Source organism: Neovison vison, chromosome 8, assembly GCF_020171115.1.
Source record: "Neovison vison isolate M4711 chromosome 8, ASM_NN_V1, whole genome shotgun sequence".
Lineage (NCBI taxonomy): Eukaryota > Metazoa > Chordata > Mammalia > Carnivora > Mustelidae > Neogale > Neogale vison.
In genome coordinates this window covers 115,136,614-115,150,131 of record NC_058098.1, presented here as the reverse complement: position 1 = coordinate 115,150,131, position 13,518 = coordinate 115,136,614, and the positions used below count along the sequence as shown (strand labels likewise).

The window sequence follows — 13,518 nt, the reverse complement described above, 5'->3', positions numbered from 1 at the left end:
CTCACCAGTTTACATGAAGCCCATAAAAATGTTAATATTTCCTACTTTTAAAATGTACACAGAGTGTTCTTTGTGCACTAATGATGTGTTAACCAGGGTTTGACCCTTCTGTGCTGTGAATCCAAGCCCACCCACCTGCTTGTCCAATAATCTTGTCATAATCTCTGGCAGTGATGTCATTCCTTGACATTGAAAACAAACTCTACCCAGAGTTCTGTTTTCTTGCCTCCGGAGGTTTATGGTCCATTGTAGAGGGGCCAATGGGCAGGGGTTTGAGAGGTCGCAGGGTTTTGCTTGTGCCCACTGGCTTGAGCAACTGGCTTCCCGGTACTGGACCAGACCAAAAAACACTTACAGAGAAGACTGTGCAGACTTTGCTTACACAATTCATAAGGGTAGGAAGACGAAAGCACACATTGGCATCCAAAGAACGTCTATACACACACACACACACACACACACACACTTATATGTATGTATGTATGTACGTGTGTGTGTATATATGTATGTATATATACATATATATATATATATTGTATTTACTGGTAGATAAGATGCTAATCTTACAAGGAAATTTGTGGGGGGGAATTTGGGGAAAAAAAACAAATAGTTTCTACCTCACTTGTTTTAAAGATGTTTTTAAGTAGTTCTGTACATACAGTATACTATATATAGAATTCCAGATGAAAATCGTTGGTTATGGTTATACAATAACATTCTACTATACCTGAAAAAAACCGCAAAGCATATGGTTAAATTTTGGTACTGAGTAGTCTACAAAATAAAATAAATGTACTGGTAAGTGAAATCCCACATCCCACACGGAATGCTATAATAAATACCAACACAACCTTCCAACAAATACTGAAAACCAAAAGTAAATCGCAACATGAAATCATCCTGAATTAAGTTTCACAGAAACAACTGCAAACCAACTAGCAAAACAAAATACCTGAGACCAGTTTTCTACACAGTAGCCAAGGGAGTCAGTAAAAACTTGGTACAAAGCAGAGCAAGAAAATAAAGGTAAAGGAATACATGCTTTACACTTACATAGACAGTTAAGTAACTTTTTCATTGAATTTAGCAGACAGCACAACAGAAAGAAAATGCATGGATTCTAATACAAAAAGAGGATCTCCTAAGATTATAGCAATTCCTCCACAGGCTCATAAGTAGATAACATCCACTTGGCTCTCCTGTTTGGTGACACTATGCTTGGCCACCAGGGGGTCTCATCATTGCTACTGTTATTCTGTTTTCTATTCCTTCCCCCTCTCCACGTTGTTGAGCCTTGTGTTTTTAATACGGGTACCCCGGGGGGGGGGGCAGAGATGGGATATAGGCAGCCAGAGCAGATAACATAACTCTGTGCTTCCTAGATTTGAGGGTACCGCATGTGGCTATTCTATGACCTCGAACTGAATATTTCCTAGACAAACCTCCTGAAAATACAAGACACCTGTGGTTTTAATTTTGTACTATGATATGTACTTGAACTTGCATACTGTTAAAGAGAAGTCAAGTTATGATTTCTAGTAAGTGGCTAATGTAATTGCCTGCCTAAAGGGGGGGATAATAAAAGATTTTATCTCAACAAATGACCTTTTTTAAAATACTCTCAAGTGATTTTGTTTAATTTTATTTTTTTTAATACTCCAAAGTGGGTTTCTAGGATAATGTATGGAATATTCATCCCCAGCAGATACCAGGTTAGGTATGTTTCAGCTTAGAGATTTATGCTTGAGTTGCATGAGGTTTCTGTAAGCAACAAAACTAAAAGGAAATTTCTCTTTAGCTGCAAATAATCCAATAAAATTACATATTTATTTTCATATTCAGCTCACTAGCAAATTAAGAATAGGAAGAAAGATTCTTCCTCAGATAATAACCTACATAAAAACAGTTAAGCATCATAAGTGTCATATTTAAGAGGGCAACAGTGAAAAGATTTTCCTTAAAATCAGGATGTCTGCTGTCACTATTCAACAATTCAGTACTGTTCTGGAAGTCTTAACTAGTTTAGGAGACAAGAAAATTAAAAATAAGAAAACTGGAAAGGAAGAAACAAAACTGTTGATGTTCATAGACGATTCAATAAAATCCCCAAATTACCGAAGGGTCAACTGCTCGAATTAAAAAGACAATTTAGCAAGGTTATGATCAATATATAGAAGTCAATGTATTTCTAAATATCAGAAACAAACTATTAAACATAGACTTTTAAAACATGTAACATTTCTAGAAAAATACCAGCAAAAAATAAGATACTTAAGAATGAATCTACTAAAATGTTTGTAAAGCCTGTGGGAAGAGAATTATATAATTTTACTGACAGACATTAAACTAAACAAAATATTTTTTTAAAAAGAGGGATAGGGAGGGGTGCCTGGGTAGCTCAGTCGTTAAGCGTCTGCCTTCGGCTCAGGTCGTGGTCCCAGGGTGCTGGGGTTGAGCCCCACATTGGGCTTCCAGCTCTGCGGGAAGCCTGCTTCCCCCTCTCCCACTCCCCCTGCTTGTGTTCCCTCTCTCACTGTATCTCTCTCTATCAAATAAATAAATAAATAAACAAATAAATCTTTTTAAAAAGGTGGGGGAGGGTAGGGGTGCCTGGGTGGCTCAGTCAGTTAAGCATCTGCTGTTAGCTCAGGTCATGATCCCAGGGTCCTGGGACCAAGCCCTGCATCAGGCTCCCTGCTAAGCAGGGAGCCTGCTTCTCCCTCTCCCACTCCCCCCAGCTTGGGCTCTCTCTCTCTGTCAAATAAGTAAGTAAAATCTTAAAAAAAAAAAAGAAAAGAGACATTAAAATATACTTAAATAAATGTTGTGGACCCAAGGACTCAGTACTCTGAAGCTGTTACTTCTCCCCAAACTGATCTATAGAATCAATGTCATTCTAATTAAAATCATAACAGGGTTTTGTTTTGTTTTTTTAACTTGACAAAATGATTTTAAAATGTATATATAAAAGCAAAGTGTTTAACAGAATGCAAAGAAAGCCACAGACTGGGAGATCTTTGACAACACGTACCCAAAATGTACAAAGAATTCTTTATAACCAACAATAAGAAACAACCAGTTCATTTAAAAATGGACAACAGATCTAAAGAGGAATATATAAGAAGATACACAGATGGCAAATAAGTATGTGAAAAACATTCAATATCCTGTGTCATCAGAGAATTGCAAATTAAAACAAAATACCACTAATATACCTATTAGAATGCAGAAAACCCAAGACACTGACAATATCTTATTGTGGCAAGAATGTGGCCCAGCAGGAACCCTCATTCATTGCTGGTGGGAATACAAAATAGTGCAACTACTTTGGAAGATGGTTAGGCAGCTTCGTACAAAACTAAACATCTTTTTACTATATGATCCAGCAATTGCACTTGTTAAGAGGAGTCAAATAATTGGTCACCCCAATGAGACGAACACTCAGATCAAACCTTCACATGAATGTTTGCAGAAATTTTGTTCATAACTATCAAAATCTGGAAGCACCCAAGATGTCCTTCACTACATGAAAGGATAAATAAACTGCGCTACATCCATAAAATAGAATATTATTCAGCACTAAAAGAAATGAGCTGCTAAGCCATGTAACTTAAATGCATGTTACTAAGGGAAAGAAGCCAATCTGAAAAGTCTACATGAGATCTTATTCCAATGATATGACATTCTGGAAAAGGCAAAGCTATGGAGACAGTAAAATGACCAGTGATTGCCAAGGGTGCTGGGGGGCAAGGAGGGAGAGCTGGATATGTAGAGTACTCTGGGAAGTTAGGGCAGTGAAACTGTTCTGTATGATAGAGTGTAATAGGGGACACACGTCGTCATACATTGGGCACAACTTACAGATCTATAACACAAAGGGAGTACTCTAATGAAACCATAGACTTAATAATAATGTATCAATAGTGGCATCAGTTAGAACAAAGGTATGACACTTATGCTAGGCATTAATGGCGGGAGGGGGTAGAAATTGAGGTATATATGGGAACTCTCCATTCTTTCTCTCAATTAAAAAAAATTATTTATTTGAGAGAGAGAGAATGAGAGAGAGAGAGACAGAGTATGAGAGTAGGAGGGTAGGAGAGGTCAGAGGGAGAAGCAGATTCCTCATTGAGCAGGGAGCCCAATGCAGGACTCGATCCCAGGACTCCAGGATCATGACCTAAGCCAAAGGCGGATGCTTAACCAACTGAGCCACCCAGGCTTCCCTTTCTCTCAATTTTTTTCAATAAACGTAAAGCTGCTCAAGTAAAAACTGTTTTAATTTTTTTTTTTAAAAAGTGAATGTATCCCCCAAAAAAGAAACATGGAAGTATCTACCTGATATCAGCAATGAAGGATTAAAAAGGCTAATAATAATGAAAACAGTATGACATTGATCCAGAGAGAGATCAAACACTTTTGAACAGAGAAAATTCTCTGTAAAATTGAACAGAGAACTCAGAGATAGACCCATGCCTTGGTAGAAAACTTGATCTTGGGCACCTGGGTGGCTCAGTGGGTTAAGCCTCTGCCTTCCACTCAGGTCATAATCCCAGGGTCCTGGGATTGAGCCCCACATTGGGCTCTCTGCTCGGCAAGGAGCCTGCTTCCCCCCCCCCCTCTCTGGCTGCTTCTCTGCCTACTTGTGATCTCTCTCTGTCAAATAAATAAATAAAATCTTTTTTAAAAAAAAGAAAGAAAACAAAACTTGATCTATGACAGAGCTGTCCCTGTAGATATGTGGGAGTGGGGAAGGGGGAATGACTATTAAATGTATAGCCTGAAATGATGCTTCCCAGTATTTTTCAAATGATGGCAAAAAGCGTATTTCACAGGATATTCATTTGTCATACTGGAGTAAAAGGGAAGGGATTCGAGTCTTCGAGGTAGAGCTTGATGGAAAAAGATTAACCAAAATTTCTTTATATTATATAATCATTTTAGGAAAAATAAAATATGGGGATACATGGGTGGCTCTGCTGGTGAAGCAACTGACTCTGGATGTCAGCTCAGGTCATGATTTCGGGTTGCAGAATCGAGTCTGGTGTCAGCTCCACCCCAGGCACGGAGTCTGCTTCAGATTCTGAAGATTCTTTCCCCCTGCACCTCCCCCCACTCATGCATTAAAAAAAAAAAAAAGAAAATAAAATAAAATATGAAGCTTGAGCTTGAGCTTGTAGGGGCAAACGTTTTTATGTTTTATCTTCCAAATGACCACTTAGAGTTCCCGATCAAGACTTTTAATCGGATCTCTCAGGTTCTTAAGTTACCATCAGTGAAAAGTTTGCACAGATAGATGTTAAAACTTAAGGTCTTCTAAAAATCACTCAGAAATTTAGACATTTGATCGCTTCTTGGCCTTTTGGCTAAGATCAAGTGTAGTATCTGTTCTTATCAGTTTAATATCTGATACGTCCTCTATCCGAGGACAATATATTAAATGGATTTTTGGAGCAGGGAGATGGAATAGGAGCTTGCTCCGTCCACTCCACGCATCGACCTGGTATTGCAGTACTTCCAGGAACGGTGCACCAAAAAAAAGAAAAAAAGAAATTTAGACATTTGAAATTAATTTCAAAGCCGCTCTTCCTTTTTCACACTGACAAATGTAATTTGAAATGTCTCATCATCATGCCAGTGTAGTTAGAATCTAACTGATCCTTTTCACATGAAGTCTCTTCAGGCATTGAAGCTTGTGGAAAGCCCGTATATTGTTAGAGCCCTTGCCACCTGTCCCTATGCATCTAGGGAAGCTAGAAACACCCAGCTTTCCAGAGATTTTTCTAGACATTGGCTATGCTCCTAAATGGCTTTGTTAAACCATTCTAAAGGTAAATCTTCATGTAATCACAGTTAACGGGATTAAGAAATCAGGCTGAGGGACACCTGGGTGGCTCAGAAGGTTAAGTATCTCCCTTCAGCTCAGGTCATGATCCCAGGGTCCTGGGACTGAGCCTGTTTCTCCCTCTGCTTGCCACTCCCCCTGCCTGCGCTCTCTCTCTCTCTGTGTCTCTTTGACAAATAAACAGAATCTTTTTTCAAAAAGAAATAAGGCTGAGAAAGAGAAGACATTTTGACAAAAGGGAAAGCAAAGAATTAGACTTTTTTTGGTAAAGATTTATTTATTTATTTGAGAGAGAGAGCGCATATGTGTGCGTGAGCAGGGCGAGGGGGAGAGGGGAAAGGAGATACTCTTCAAGCAGATTCCCTGCTAAGTGCAGAGCCTCGCAGGGCTCTGATCCCAGAGTGCTGAGATCATGACCTGAGCCGAAATGAAGAGTTGAACGCTTTACTGACAAAGCTACCCAGGCGTCCCCAAAATTAGACAATTTTTGACATAGTAGGGACCTCCCACTTTACCGAGGACAAAACCAAGTTATAAGAGAAAAAGACTGGCCATCGAAGGGCCAGGAATGAGGACCCAGGTAGGTATTCTAAGACAGCGAGTTTAGTGCTCTTTCTGTAAGAGCAGAGGTAGGTTGTGTGACAAACAGGCAGGGGCAGTGGCTGCAGTGGCTGAGTTGTTGCTTTCTTTTCTGTTTCCTAGTTAAGATTTAAGGTCCATAAAATTCCATTTTTTCATCTTCTCTGTAGGACTTCTATCCTAGTCCTTCTCTCATCCGCCACACATCCCAGCCAGGCAGAGTTAACTAGAACCTCCTTGTTCCCATTACACTGAGTTCGAGCTTCCTCTGGATTCCTTACCTGTTTGGAGTTGGTTAGCTGGTTCACCCCCGTCTCCTGAGCCAGCCGTGACATCGAACACTCTAAGCCATTCTTCTCCATACTCCCGGGGTCAAGTACAATGCCTGGTACAAAACAAGCATTTAGCAAATATTCACCAAATAACAAAATATTAGCAACTCCCATTGGCCATTAAAATCTTAGCACAGGCTAATTAGTGCCTATCCAATTTTCCTACATGGGAAAGTTCTGAACAAACCATTTCCCCTTTCCAACTGCTTTCCCCTCTGCTCCCTGTATACCTTAATGTGCACACCATACTCCCCAGATTCCGCCTGTTAGGAAAGACTCCGTTTTCTAGAAGAGGAGCTGAAATGGGGCGTTCTCAACGCCCACCTCCTCACTAATTCCATATGAGGGTCTCATTATCCTACTTGCTTCTGCTCTTTGCACTTCCCAGTGGTGAGAGGAGAGAACCGGTTCTCTTCCAGGAGGACATTCCACCTGGGGCTGAAGAAGCAACGTAATGTCCTGTTCTGTATGTGGCCTAGGAGGCTCCGGGATTTTTAGAGCCCAGAATAACCTTCAGGGAACTGTGAAATCCACAAGGGAAGGAACCAGGAAGGATAATCCCTATGGAGAGGAAGAGAGAAGTTTGCTTACAAACAGGAAGACTATCCGTCACTCAAGGACATTTGCGTCTGGGAATGGACTGAAGAGTTGAGATGCCTAAGGGTTGAAAGAGAACTTTCCAACAACTTAGGAGGTAGAAAAACTTTGTCACTCTGACCAGTAATCCTCACAGGATCACGCCTTCCCTTGACTCTTTGAAGACGTCACCCACTCCCTCCTAGACTTTCCGTCCACGGCAGCCACACTTGGCCTTCCTGGTCCGAAAGTTCCCCACGTGCTCCCACCTTAGGGTTTTGGCGCTACGTCTATGGCAGAGGAACTCCTGCCCCACATCTCTGCAGGCCTTTCATACCCCCACTTTGCTGAGGTCTTTGCTCAAATACAATCCCAAGAGATGCCTTCCCTGGTGCCACACATTAGCCGCCCTCTATCGTCTTCGTCTACCTTCAGAGTTTTTCTTCAAGTAACACGAGAGTTGATGTTATTGTCCCCCCACTAGAGTGGAAGGTCCATGAGGACAGGACTGTTATTTATAGATCACTGCTGGGTCCTGGCACCCAGCAATACTCACCTTCATTGAGTGAGTGAAGGGACGAAAGGAGTGAAATTCAACACCAGCGGCCTGACATTCTGCTTCTTCCTCTGTGACCTGGGACTCACTGATGCTAACCAGGAGCCTGATAAACAGTTTGCCCTGAAAGAGTCTATGGGAGAATCTCCTCTATCCTCACTTTTATTTTCTGTTGTAAACTGAGAAGTGTGTGTTTTCTTCCTAAGCAATGGCAAGTTCAGGCATAGCAGATGGAAGCATGGGCTAGGACCGGAATTGAAGCTCTGGGTATTATTCCTTGTAGGACCCTGAACAAGACCCTTAGTCTCCCAAACTCTGTAACATAGACAGTTCTTATGAATATTAGAGGACAGGCTTGCCACAGAAGTCATCAGTGAATAGTAGCTTTAATGTCTGAAAAAGAAGACCAGAAAGAGATAACACAGAAAGCGATGGTTAACACAGGTGTGGCTAAAAGCAGCCTGCTGGGGGCGGGACCAGGCACATCCCAGTCCCTGCATTATGGGGCGCTGGTCAGGATAGGTGATCAGGCTCTTATGGGAAAAGTTCTCACCTGTAAAATGAGGGCAGATCTCTAGGATTTCTTACAAACATATACAAGAACCTAGCTTTCCCCATAAACATCCCAGGAGAGCAAGGGGATGAAAGTTAAAAGAAAAGCAGAAAATCTTACAGTGGAGGAGGTGAGTCAGCTTTCAGAGTGGATTTGATGAGTGTGGTGCCCATAGGAGAGCCCCCAGAAGAACGCACTGCTGTGTGGGTTGGCCTGGAGAAAACCGTCTGGAGTTGTTGGGTGGACAAAGTCCAGGAGGACAATGCAGGCCGGGTAAAGATGGTGATTCCAAAGAGATTCCTAAGGAGAGACAGCCAAATGGAGAACTGAGCTGAGGCTGCATCCCCAGGTGTCCATCAGGACAGAAAAGAAGCATAGAAAGCTCCAGAGCCAAGTTGCTCCGGGCACACTGCCAAAGGAAGCCAGAACCACTGTCACTCATAGTTGAGAGGGGAGCAACTGAGGGATCTGGCAGGTGCCTTTGAAAAGGTTCCAGCTCTATCTTGCCCGGGCTCCTAAGGACACTAGTGCTGAGGTAGGTTTGGCTGTTGGGATGGTGCTTTCAAGGTGAGTACATTATTGACAAGAGAAAAGGTCTTCTCTTTTTTAAAAGCTGGATGGACCTATAACAAGTAAAGAGATTGAATTAGTTTTCAAACACCTTCCTCCAGAGAGGAATGACCAATTTCATGAACTCTATCAAACATTTAAGGAAGAACTAAAATTGATTCTTCATAAGCTCTTTTAAAAATAAGAGAAGGAAACACTTCTCAACTTACTCTCTGAAACCAGGACTATTCTGATACCAAGAGCAGGCAAAAACATCAAAAGAAAACTACAGATCAGTATTTCTCATGAAGAAACCCCCCAACCCCGAGACACAACCTCCCCCCAACAAATACTAGCAAACTGAATCCAGCAACATATGAGAAAGGGTGACATACCATGACCAAAAATAATTTGTTTTAGGAATGCAAGATTTGTTTAACATCTGAGAACCAATTAATGTAATACACCACATTAACAGAAGACAAAAACCACACAATCATCTCAATAGACATAAAAGAAGCATTTCACAAAATTTAACAGGACTTTACAATAAAAGCCTTAATAAACTAGGAATAGAAAGGAACTTCTGCAACCCGATAAAAGACATCTATGAAAACCTTCAGTTAAATCAGACTTAACATTGAAAAAAATCAATCCATCAATCAATCAGAGCAAATGGGGAAAGACCAAATCTCTTCCCCCTAAGAATTAGGAACAGCACAAAGATGTCGGCTCTCAGCATTTCTACTTAACACTGTAAAGGACGTCCTAACAAGGAAGAAAATGGAAGACTAAGTATCCACATTGGAAAAGAAGTATAACTATTTTTGTGGATGGCATAATCTTGCATATACAAAATCCTGGGGCATGTGGGTGGCTTAGTTGGTTGGGCGGCCAAACTTGGCTTTGGCTCAAGTCATAATCTTGGGGTCCCGGGATTAAGTCCTATATCAGGTCCCATGCTCAGAAGGGAGTCTTCTTGAGAATTCTCTCTCTCCCTCTCCCTCTGCCCCTTTCCCCCAATCTCTCTCTCCCAAATAAATAAATAGATAAATCTTTTAAAAATTTTTTAAATGGAAAGAAATGCAGAAAAGAAAATCCTAAGGAATTCACTAAAACTATTAGAACTTACAAGTTCAGCAAGATCATAGGATATTAGATCAATATAGAAAACACAATTGTATTTCTATATACTAGTAATAAGTAAACTGAAATTAAAATGAAGAAAACACTTCCATTTGTAGTAACATCAAAAAGAAGAAAATTAATGTAACATTTATATTCTGAAAACTACACTACACTGTTGCAAGAAACTGAAGGTCTACATAAATGGAAAGACAACTCATGTTCATGGGCTTAGTATTGTTAAGATGACATTACTCTCCAGACACCTGGATGGCTTAGTTGGTTAAGCATCCGCCTTCAGCTCAGGTCATGATCCTGGGATCCTGGGATCGAGCCCTACATCGTAGGTTGGCCCTCCGCTCAATGGGTGGGGAGTCTTCTCCCTCTTCCTCTGCCATTCCCCCTCGCGTGGGCTTGCTTTCTCTCTTTAAATAAATACAGTATTTAGAAATGGAAGATGACATAGCTCCCTAAAGGGATCTACATGTTCAATGTACTCCCTATCAATATCCCTGTCTGTATCTCAAGATCCTGGTCAGGGCGGGAGAGTAAACCCCCAGGTAAACTTGAGATCTAAACTTGTGGGTCTGTGTGGGCAAGTTTTCCAAAAAAGGAGCCAAGCAAACCTTAAACATGAAAGACTTTCTTAAAGGGGAATGGTTTGAGAAATTGTTAAGCCTGTCCTGGAAGATATGGCTTTTTTGTGTAATTAATACATCTCCCCTCATAGGAATCCCACTTACCTGTTTGAAGCTCTAAAGTCTTCTCTATAGAAGGTGACTATAGAAGGTGACTCTGAGTGCCTTCTAGGCATGGCTTCTGTTTCTCCTATTTAGATTCTGGATGCCCCCAGTTAAGTGAAACTCAAGTATCACCAAGAGAACCCTGTAACAAAAGCAGACTGTTTTGAGAGTTGCTAATCTGGGTTAAATTCATACATATGTCATCTTGGCCAACCCAACTTCACTGATCCTGTTTCTTTCCCTTTATAAGGAAGGATGATTCAGTGGTACACTGGTAAATGTGTAATCATCAGCTGTTTGCCAATGTCTGTGGTGTACATATTCTCACCATGGCCAATTTCCAGCCACCAATGTGGTTGACACTAGATATGCACAGTTAGCTCTCTTGAGCTGGTGACACCTCTCCAAACTCAGGTTAAGGGTTGTTGGTTAAATGTGCAACACACAAAAAATAATGAGTGTTGTGTCCTAGTAGACCTTCAGTAAAGAGAAATATCTATTGGATGATGCACTCAGAAAGTCAGCATTTCTTTGGGACCCCTCCAGTGGAGGACACTGAATGGGTTGGACATTCCTGAAAAAAGCTATCATGATTCCTGAGGCCCAGTGAGCACGTGTTGCCTAGTGAACTGATGGTTATTTAGGGCAACAATCATGTATCAGGACATTCTGGAGGGCTTATTAAAACACAGATTGCTGTCTGGCACCCACAGATTATCTGGTCCAGTGGGTCTGAGGTACAAGTGAGAACCTGCATTTCTAGCAAGTTTCCAGGTGATGCTGATGTGCCTGGTTGGTGACCACACTTGGAGAAACCCGGAGTTATAATAAAGAAGGCCAGAGTTGCTAAAGAGGGGTTTTCTCTCTCTTGGCATCTATGTCTGGCTCTTTCTCAGAGTTTAGGGCTCCAATGTCTTCTTCAGGCCATTCTCTGCTACTATAGCAAAACTGGTTTTATCTTCCAAAAACGAAGCATGTTGGCTATCTCTGAAGATGAGACAAGCTGAGTCAGGTGATTTCATTTGTTGCTTTTCGTTTCTTTTAAAGCTTTTATTCATCTATTTGACAGAGAGGCAGACAGTGGGAGAGGGAGAAGCAGGCTCGCACCTGAGCAAGGAGCCCGACGCAGGGCTCCATCCCAGGACCCCGGGTTCATGACCTGAGCCAAAGGCAGACGCTTAATGACGGAGCCACCCAGGCATCCTCATTTGTTGCTTTTCTTAAACTGACTGCACATTTGCTTTGGAGGGCACTTGTAGCAATAAAGACATTGTTTTCTTTACCACAAACAGCTTTCTGCCTAGTAATGCAATAGGGACCATCGGCTGGGAGAAGGGAGTAGAAGAGAATGGGTCCTGGGGAAGGGCCAGTGAAAGGTCAGGTCCCCAGGTTGGTTGTCCAACATGGTAGTCACTAGCCACATGTGACTTTTTAAATTTTTAAGAAAAGTAGAATTTAAAACTCAGGTCCTTAGTCACACCAGCTACATTTCAAGTGATCAATATTCACTTGTGGCTACTGGCTATCACACTAGACAGCTCAGATACAGAAACTTTCCATCATCATGGAAACTTCTGTGGGACAATGCTGATCTGGAGCACTGATAAAGAGAAGGCTTTGATGATGAGGGAAGCAAAGATATCCCATAGGAAGTGGGTTTCTGCCCCACCCATACCAGGTTGGGGAGACTTTGGAGAGTATTTAATTACTCTCCAAATTTTGACTCAATATCCATAGGTACAAGGAGCCTGCAGATTCTGTCCCAGCCCCCAGCCCCTGCCTCCAGCCAAGTCATTTTGGAAACTAGAGGTTAAAAATCATGAATGGCAGTTGGACAGAAGGATTTGGCTACTCTTAATGGTCAACTCCTTATTTACCCTACAAGTTCTTAGTCTTCAAGCAAAATGTTATGGCCTTTGCTAGGAAAAGCCGCACAGTTGGTCTCAGACCGAGGCTAGCACTCTGTCCAGGAACAGCCTGCCCGTCAGTGGAGCACGGCCAGATGGTGGTCGACGGGCTCCTGGCCTCCTCCCACTGAGTCACCAAGGCCAGACTACTCTGATGTCAAGACCTCCTTTCTAGGTCTCTGTCTGTGCCTCAGGATCTTGTTCGAAGGTGGAGAATAAAAGCTCAGGTACGTTCCAGATGATGTGGGTCAGTGTGGCCATTTTTCTCCAAAAATAATAAGAGGATCCAAGAAAATCTTGAACACCGAAGACTTAACCTGAATGACACTTAACTACCTCATGTAGGTGAGATCATTTTGTTCCCAGACTAGTCTTCTCTCCCATCTACTTCTAATGCTTCTTACTGTGTTTTTGTCTCCAAAATCCCCTGCCTTATTTTTCCCCAGAAGGTTTAGATGACTCCTGAACTTATGTATCCATTTTCTGGTCAAGATCTACTGTTTCTGATGCCTCATTGCAGCAATTTCCTTCAGAAAATTATTTCAACAAACGCCCAAGGGTCAAGTCTCCAGATTGTGGGGATATGAGGAGTTTAAATCAAAGTGTATCCAAGGGAAGCCTCAGCTTTGGAGGAAAGAAGCTGGGAAGGGAATCAAGAAGGAGTCCAGACCTATTCTTCATCTAGGCCAAAGAAGTGTGTATAAGAGTCAAGGTTTTAAAGAGCATTTAGTGGCACGGAGCAACAAATCATCA

At 41.8% G+C, this 13,518-nt stretch overlaps 1 non-coding gene across 1 annotated transcript; it reads left to right on the top strand.

The window, feature by feature from the left end:
* The first annotated feature begins 5,346 nt into the window (after window positions 1–5,346).
* Window positions 5,347–5,537, top strand: LOC122916552. The gene has a single exon (XR_006386218.1). It is a non-coding gene; the product is annotated as a U2 spliceosomal RNA (small nuclear RNA).
* The last annotated feature ends 7,981 nt before the right edge of the window (window positions 5,538–13,518 follow it).